The 8,692-nt window shown below is 42.5% G+C and overlaps 1 protein-coding gene across 1 annotated transcript in view; it reads right to left on the bottom strand.

Annotated features, from left to right (window-relative positions):
* The window catches only part of LIN54 (lin-54 DREAM MuvB core complex component), a 74,293-nt gene extending 73,972 nt beyond the window's left edge, over positions 1 to 321 (bottom strand). The window contains exon 1 of the mRNA XM_007447538.1: positions 226 to 321. The gene's annotated coding sequence lies outside the window, so the exon portion shown is untranslated. The remainder of the gene's footprint in view (positions 1 to 225) is intronic.
* Between the last annotated feature and the right edge of the window lie 8,371 nt (positions 322 to 8,692).

Below are 8,692 nucleotides of genomic sequence, written 5' to 3'. Positions count from 1 at the left end.
GAGTGCCGGCGGGAAGGGGCCGAGCCCGGAGGATCCTCCCTCCCCCTGCGGCCCAGGGATGCGGCGCGGCGGCCCCCAGACTGCAGGTTCCCGCTCTCCGCCACGACCCACTAGCCCGGGCTCCCGGAGGGGGCGGTCCAGCGCCCTCCGCCCGCGCCACCACCCGCAGCGCCCCCTTTCCCGCCCGCCTGCCCAGAGGCCCCCACCCCGGGGGCTGACACTCACCAAAGCCGGCGGCGCCGCCGCCTCCTTCTCACGCCGCGCTCCCTGGGCTCCCCGCAGCCGCGGCGGCGGCGGCGCCTCCAAGACACAGACCCGGGTTTGTTCAAAATCACGCGCCCAGCGCCATTCCACCGCCGCATCCCATAATACGCTGGGCCCTCCCCTCCCGCGCGCCCCTCTCCGCCCGCCCCTCCACTCTGCCCGCCCCGCCTCCACGGCTTCCTTCTCCCCGCCCTTTCCGCGGCGCCTTGCCCCGCCCCTTGGCAACCCTAGTAGCGTCATCCCGCAAGGCGGCCGCGAGTACGCTCGTGCTCCACGTGACTCCGAGTGTGCGCTCTGTCAAAGCTTTCGCACGGAATGTTCCATCCAGCTGAATCTGGGAGGGGGAAGGCGGGGTCGCGCCCGAGCTTGGGAGGCAGTGTGTTATCTTCTAGCTTTCCTTGTTAGGAAGTCTGTGCTGTAGGTGCGATTTCCAGCATCTTGCCGTTGTTTGATGTTCTTGGGTGGGGAAGTGATCAGCAATCACAAATGCCAAATCTCTTTGTTTTTTAGGCACTGATTTTGCGGGGGTCGCTAAAAAAGCCCCTGGAAGACCACGCAGAGTTAAACTTATTTTGAAAGAGACTTTTTTTACGGTATACAGTCAAGGCTAACACAATCAAAATTCTTTGTATTTGGTAACCTTTTACTTTTATTTTTCCCGGTATTCTTTTTATAAGGTAAGAAAAGATGCCCAAATTTGGAGTCGGATAAGCAGGCAGAGATTCAGTGAATAACTGCCCTGTATGAGAAGACTACAGAGGAAACAATAGAAAATACAAAAGAGTATATACGTAGTATAAAATGGTGTGGTACAGTTTGTAATTGCTAGTGAAGCACGGAGGACGTGCAGGTCAACGTGAGAGACTGTAACCTGGGAACACAAAGGAGGAGGTGAGACATGCTGTAGTGGAAGCAACAATCATTTTGGAGTTAAGCAGTCCTAGTTTTAAATTCTGGCACCTCCACTAAAGTGTATAACATTTATCAAGTTTCTTTTCCCATCTACAAAAGAAAAATAACATAGCTTCCCAAGATCCTGAGGATCATATAAAGTGAGAGGTGTCAAGCAGCTACACACAGTCTTTGCCTCAAATGTTAGTTCTATTTTACCATAATCAACAGCACCCCATACCTTCCACCTCAAACTCTATGGTTAGGATTTAGCAAGGCAAGTGGCATGAAATTAGCAAAGGCTTGGTAGTGGGAAGGTCTGGAGCCTGTGCAAGGAATGTGAGAAAACTGAATGATACACAGGCTTTATTGAGGATCAGTAGGTGAGTCCAGTTTATGAGGAGCTTTGAGAGCTGGTGTAAGAAAACATCCTGGTGGTGGGAATTCCCTGGTGGTCCAGTGGTTAGGCCTCTGCGCTTGCACCCCAGGGGGCCTGGGTTCCATCCCTACTCAGGGAACTAGGATCCCACAAGCCACCCGGCCAAAAATTAAAGTAAGAAAGAAAGAAAAGGGCCTTGGCAGTTAAAAAAAAAAGTGGTTAAATGATGGGTGGTACTTGTGGGGCACCTCTGGAAGGAAGAAGAGAGTGAGATGGGGTACCCAAATCTGGCTGGAATCTAGGGAAACAAAGAATCACCTTCAGAAGGAGAAAATTTCTCAATTTATTCCACAAGGCTAGCATAAACCGGTTACCAAAACCCAAGGCAAAGAGCACCAAAAAAAAACCAACAAAAAAAGGAAAATTCTTCTATTCTCACTATGACTTTGTTAAAAAGACAAAATTGAGTATTAAGACATAAAATCCAGTAACGTGGTAGTAAAAAGAATTCACACCATAACAAAGAATGGTGGTTTAACATTAAGAAATATACTCATGACATTTATTAAATTAAAGGAGAAAAGCCAAATGATATTCTCTAGAGATGTACCATATAACATTCAACAGCCATTTCTGAATTTTAAAAACTTCTTAGTAAACTAGAAATAAAAGAACAGTTCCTTAATTGGATCAAGATAATTATAAAAAAACGACAGTAATATCATACATTAGAGTAAAATGGCAGAAGTACTCACGTTAAAATCACAGATCCAGGGGCTAACCTGGTGGTTCTGCGGTAAAGACTCTGCCCTCCCAATGCAGGGGGCCCGGGTTAGATCACTGGTCAGGGAACTAGATCCCGCATGCCCCCGAGTGCCGCATGAGACCCGGTGCAGCCAAATAAATAAATAAATGAATATTCTTTTTAAAAAAATCAGGGACCCACAAGGATGCAGGGCTATAGTAGCTATTTAACATTTTTCAGGGCATCCTAGCTAAATGCAATTAAATAAGAACGTTAAAAAAAAAAGCTTGAAATAGCGGAAAGAAGAGACAAAATTGTCCTTATTAAAAATAATAACAAAGAGCTCAGTGTTGTGGTTAACTGCTTGGCCTCTGGAGCCAGACTGCCTGGATCCAAATTCTGGCCCTGCCACTTAATAGCTGTGTGAACCTAAGCAAGTTACTTTCCTCTTGAACCTCTGTTTCCTCATGTGTAAATTGGGAATAAAGTATCATCATAAGGTTGTTGTGAAGATTAATGAGGTACTATGTGTAAAGCATTTTGAATAGTGCCTGGTATATGGTAAGAGCTCATGACTGAAAACTAATAATAATCTAAGCTACAATACAGTCTAAAATATAATGTAATTTTTTACTTTTTCAAGGAGAGCATTTTTAGCCCCTAAGAACCACTGCTGTTCAAACAAAACAGAATCTCTGTTTATATTTGCATGACAGCTTTCCTAGATGAACTAAAAGCATTTATTCAGCAAGTATTTGTTGATCATCTACCAAATCCTAAGCACTGACAAGACACTGGGAATAAAGTGGTAAACAAGACAGAGCAGCTCTATCCAATGGAATGTTCCGCCATGGTAGAACTGTTCTATATCCACAGTCTGATATAGTAGCCGCTAGTCACCTGTGCTTGTCAAGCAACTGAAATGTGGCTAGTGTGGATAAGGAACGAAATTTTCATTTCATTTCATCGTCATTAATTTAAATTTAAATAGCCACATGTCGGGGCTTCCCTGGTGGCGCAGCACAGTGGTTAAGAATCTGCCTGCCAACGCAGGGGACACGGGCTGGAGCCCTGGTCCGGGAAGATCCCACATGCCGCAGAGCAACAAAGCCCATGCGCCACAACTACTGAGCCTGCGCTCTAGAGCCCGCAAGCTACAACTACTGAGCCCGTGTGCCTCAACTACTGAAGCCCGCGCACCTAGAGCCCATGCTCCGCAACAAGGAAGCCAACGCAGTGAGAAGCCCACGCACCGCAACGAAGACCCAACGCAGCCAAGAATAAATAAAATAAAATAAAATAAATTAATAAAAAATAAATAAATAGCCACATGTTGCCAATGACTACAGCATTGGACAGCACAGTTCTATAGGAAGTGACAGTCAAAAACTAGTAGGAAATAGTTAGAGATTTTAAATAAATAAAGGGAGTTTCTGAAGAATATATCAATACAAAAAATAAAAAGATTGTATAGAGGTATGAGTTGCATAGAAGAAAAAACAAAATGTACTATGGGGCACCTATTATGTGCCAGATATACTGCTAGATACAAAGTACACACTAGTTAATAAAATTTTCTTAGAATATATTAGTTTCCAAAAGATTATTTAGACGTTCCTTTGCTCTTTAGTCCATTTGTCATAAATCCAGGATGTCTCTGTAAAGCAACTATCATGTATAAATCTATACAAGTGCAATTATCACCTTTATTTATTTTTCATCATCACATAACTCTTTTTGTAACAGATCCATAACCCCTTATCAACAATTTTAAAATACAAAATGTTTTGAAAACTGAAAATTTTCTGGAAGCTTATGACAGACTCATTCAGTAGGAAAACCAGTATGACATAAGGTATTAATAGTCTCTAGAACATTTAGTGTGAATATATGTCAGTGCAGAAACATGAGTGTGTTTCACTATGGAGCTTGTTAAAGGCTAAAGGGGTTGGAAGGAGCTTTCCAAGGTGATGGGAATTTTTTCTTTTTACAGGTTAAACATTTTTATTTTGATAAAGGTTACACATCAATATGGCAAAACAAACAAACAAAAAAAGTACCGTACATAGCCAAAGTAATCTCCCACTCAGGCTTGCTCCCCAGCAGGTAACCTTCCTAGAATGTGTATATATTTAATTTAACATTATTTACACACATTCTTTTGATCCTATCTTTCGTGATGGGAATGTTTTTGACCTTGATTGTGGTATTGGTTACATAAGGGTATATACATTTAAAAAATTAATTAAAAAAAAACTATTCCACCCTGAAAAAAAAATAAGGGTATATACAATGGCCTAAACTCATTGGGTACACTTAAAACGGATGTGTTTTATTGTATGTAAATTATACGCCATTAAAGTTTTTGCTTTTTGGGCTGCATTGGGTCTTTATTGCTGAGCACAGGCTTTCTCTAGTTGCAGCGAGCGGGGGCTACTCTTCGTTGTGGTGCACGGCCTTCTCATTGCGGTGGCTTCTCTTGTTGCAGAGCATGGGCTCTATGAGCGTGGGCTTCAGTAGTTGTGGCATACAGGCTCAGTCGTTGCAGCTCGCGGGCTCCAGAGCGCAGGCTCAGTAGTTGTGGCACAGGGGCTTAGTTGCTCTGCAGCATGCAGGATCTTCCCGGATCAGGGATCGAACCCGTGTCCCCTGCATTGGCAGGCAGATTCCTAACCACTGAGCCAACAGAGAGGTCCCTAAAGTTGGTTTTAAAAGAAAAAAAAATGACAATTCTTAAAATTTGTGCATGTGCCATCTAAAATCCAAAATATCCTCAATTCCAAAATACATTGGTACCCAAGGGTTTGGAATAAGGAAATGTAGATCAGTATCACTTTGAACACACTCCATGTTTTTTCACTTATGGTGCAGGATGTAATTTATAGTCAAACCACCTAAAAAAATAAAATCAACCACTAAAATCATCTGTTGGTGTCAGGCATCATTCATTTACTTTTCCTCTGGCTTTATGATTTCTTGGCCTCCTTAATAGTCATTTTTGTCTTTCTAATTAAAAGGATAGAAATAGGGGCTCCTCTGTAACGTTCTGATGTAGTTGTCCTGCTAGGGGTATAACCATCCCTGTGGTTAAGAGCGGGGTTTTCCCTTGGAGGAAGTAGATATTGCCAGTATCAGTCATCCTAGGAGGCACATCTTGAGACAGGATATGGGAACTTGCAAGAAGGGCTCACACGGAGAGAGGGAGTTACTTCCTTTCTCTCAGCCTTACTTATTTGGACTTGGACACGAAGAGTTTAATGTGTTTGAAGGAATGTGCCCACCTTTCCACCTAGTCAGGGAAAGAAAAGTCTGCCTCCAGAGGGACTAAAAACTAGGTAGAGTTTTTTCGTTGATGTTCTGTTTTTTGTTTTAATTATAAAACATCTTAATATTCTTCATGGCTTATAACCACAAGCATTTATTTTTCTCATGATTTGTATGAATTGATCTAGGCTGGGCTCAGGTAGGCCAGGTTGGAACCCAGGCTTTTGGTTGGGTTCCCTTCTCTTCCATATATCTTAATTCTGGGCCCAAGCTACCTAGGGCATGCTCTTCTAGTGGATCACAGGAACACAACAAAAAATGAGTGGAAACATGATATCTTTCTTAAGGCTACCCCTCCCCCTCAACCAACTGGCACACTGTCACTTCTGCTTATGTTTCACTGGCCAAAACAAGTCTTACTGCCAAGCCCAACATCAATGAGATGGAGGATATGTACTCCTTTGTACTCTAGTGAGAGGTACTGCAAAGGTACATGGCACAGGGTGTAGAGGTATTACAAATTCTAGTACAAAGAGGGAATAAAGAATTGGGAGTATTGATCCAAACCAGCACAAGAGGTAAATGTGAAGACACCTTGCACATCGGCCTAAACAGGTGTAGCATGGGAGATCAGAACGCTTTAATACTTTACAATCTCCATGAAAACACCCCTTTTAAAAACAAATACAAGTGACTCTTCAGTCCTTTGTAAATTGCTATGCCTATACAGCATTAACCTCCTTATTCCAGTTAAACTGCTATTCTTTTTTCTTCCAATGTAAAAATTCTAGAGCTGGCCCTGGCCTGAGACCTGTGAACTCACAAAGCTGCCCACAAAGCTATCTGCTACATAGTTGTAACTTACTAGCTACAGTTAACTAGGCTGCTTTCAACTGCAAGTAAAAGTAGCTTATATATTTCATAACTATCTGCACAGCTCATAAAATAAATAGTATAGAAATAGGCTTTCCCAGGATAATTCAGCAGAGAAAAGATATTATCAAAGATCCTGGCTCATTCCTCCTTTCCACACCACCGGTCTCAGGGTGTTGTCTTAGATCGTAGGCTTGCCTTCCAGTGGCTGCCACTTAGTACCATACGTAGACATAATACACACCACACACAAATATCAGCCACAGAGGAAGGGTATTTCTTCCCATGCACCACTTTTTATCTGCAAGGTAAGTCCCCCAGAAGACTTCCCATCATGATGCACTGGTCAGACCCGGACCATATATGTCTTCTTAAACCATTCACTAGCAAAAGGAAATGGAATTACCATAAATCGCCTAGAGTAGGGGTCAGCAAATTAAGACTCACAGGCTGAATACAGCCCATGGCCTGTTTTTAGTAGGCCTACAAGCTAAGAATGTTTTTGTGTCTTTTACATTTTTAAATGCAAAAAGAAGGAGAAGGAGAAGGAAGAAGAAGCAAAGAGACCATATGCGGCCCACGATATCTAAAATACTATTTGGCTCTTAACAGAAAATGTTTGCAGACTCCTGCCTAGATCAACCATGATATACCTTGGGGGATGAAGAAAGGCCTACCTTCCCTGAGCACCGTACCAGTGTTAGGTCCACCATATCACATATGTGTAATTTCCTTCTGCTCTCCCCAAGCCTTGAGTAAGATCTTATTAACCATTACTGAATAGTTCCATTATTCACCACTCCTGAGGTAAATTAAAGGCAAAGTCAGTGTCCACATGGGTGTCAGAATGTTATGGGGGAGCAGTGGCTTTTCATTTCTCTTTTATGGGAATGATAGTGTTCAGTGAATTATCCCCAAAGGGAAGGTACACCTCAAGAGAAAACCATTAAAATGTAAAGTCCAGGGCTTCCCTGGTGGCGCAGTGGTTGAGAATCTGCCTGCCAATGCAGGGGACACAGGTTCGAGCCCTGGTCTGGGAAGATCCCACATGCCATGGAGCAACTGGGCCCGTGAGCCACAATTACTGAGCCTGCGTGTCTGGAGCCTGTGCTCCACAACAACAGAGGCCGCGATAGTGAGAGGCCTGTGCACCGCGATGAAGAGTGACCCCCACTTGCCACAACTAGAGAAAGCCCTTGCACAGAAACGAAGACCCAACACAGCCATAAATAAATAAATAAATAAATACATTGTGTATTATAAAAAAAAAAAAAAAAATGTAAAGTCCAGACACCTTACGTTACCAACACGTCACTCCATTGTCTTCTGAATCACATGATTTGTGACTATAAGTCTGTTTTAATTCCTCTGCATGTAATGTGCCCCCCCCAGAAACCTTTAAGATTTTTCTCTTTATTTTTGGCTTTCAGTAGTTTGAATATTGTGTGTCTAGGAGTGTGTGTGTGTGTGTGTGTGTGTGAGTGTTTTATCCTTTGGGGAGCTCTCTGAGATTCTCTGGATGTACGGTTTGATATGTTTGATATCTTTCATAGTTTTGGGAAAATTCTCAGCTGTTATCTCTTCAAATTTTTCTTCTGCCTTGTCCTTTCTCTCTTCTGCTTCTTGGATTCCAGTTATACATACGTTGGATCCCTTTGTTCCACAGTCCTTGGATGCTCTACCCACCCCACACTCTTCCACCTACACATTCTTTTTACTCTTTGATTCTTAATTTGGGTTCTTTCTATTGACCTGTCTTCAAGTTCCCTGATTCTTTCCTTGGGCTGTGTTGAGTCTATTCATGAGCTCATTAAAGGCATTCTTCATCTTTGTTGACATGTCTTTTTACTTCTAGCATTTCCTTTTTATATTTTCTTTTACTTTCCACCTCTCTGTTCATTCATGTTACCTACATTTTATATTAGAGACTTTAACATATTGATCATAATTATTTTAAACTCCCTGTCAGATAGTTTCAACATCTCTAGATTGTTTTGTCTCTTGAAAGTGGTGTGTGTTTGTGTGAGTGTGTGTGTGTGTGTGTGTATGTGTGTTTCTCATAATTACTGATTGGATGCTGGACCTTGTGTGCAGACAGGAGAGATGGGGATAAATATTATTTATGTTTTTAAATGGGCATGCATCTTTTTCTGCTAGGCTGTTAGTGTAAGAGGTTCAGTTATTCTAGTCAGGAGCTGAGCTGGGCTTGGGTTTTATTGTTGCTATGGTTACCTTCAGTGCATCATCATTTTCAAATTCCTCTAAAGTTATTTTGT

The sequence above is a fragment of the Lipotes vexillifer genome, unplaced genomic scaffold (genome assembly GCF_000442215.2).
Source record: "Lipotes vexillifer unplaced genomic scaffold, Lipotes_vexillifer_v1.1 scaffold272, whole genome shotgun sequence".
Lineage (NCBI taxonomy): Eukaryota > Metazoa > Chordata > Mammalia > Artiodactyla > Lipotidae > Lipotes > Lipotes vexillifer.
The sequence above is the reverse complement of the archived record's forward strand: the minus strand, read 5'-3'. Positions and strand labels throughout refer to the sequence as shown.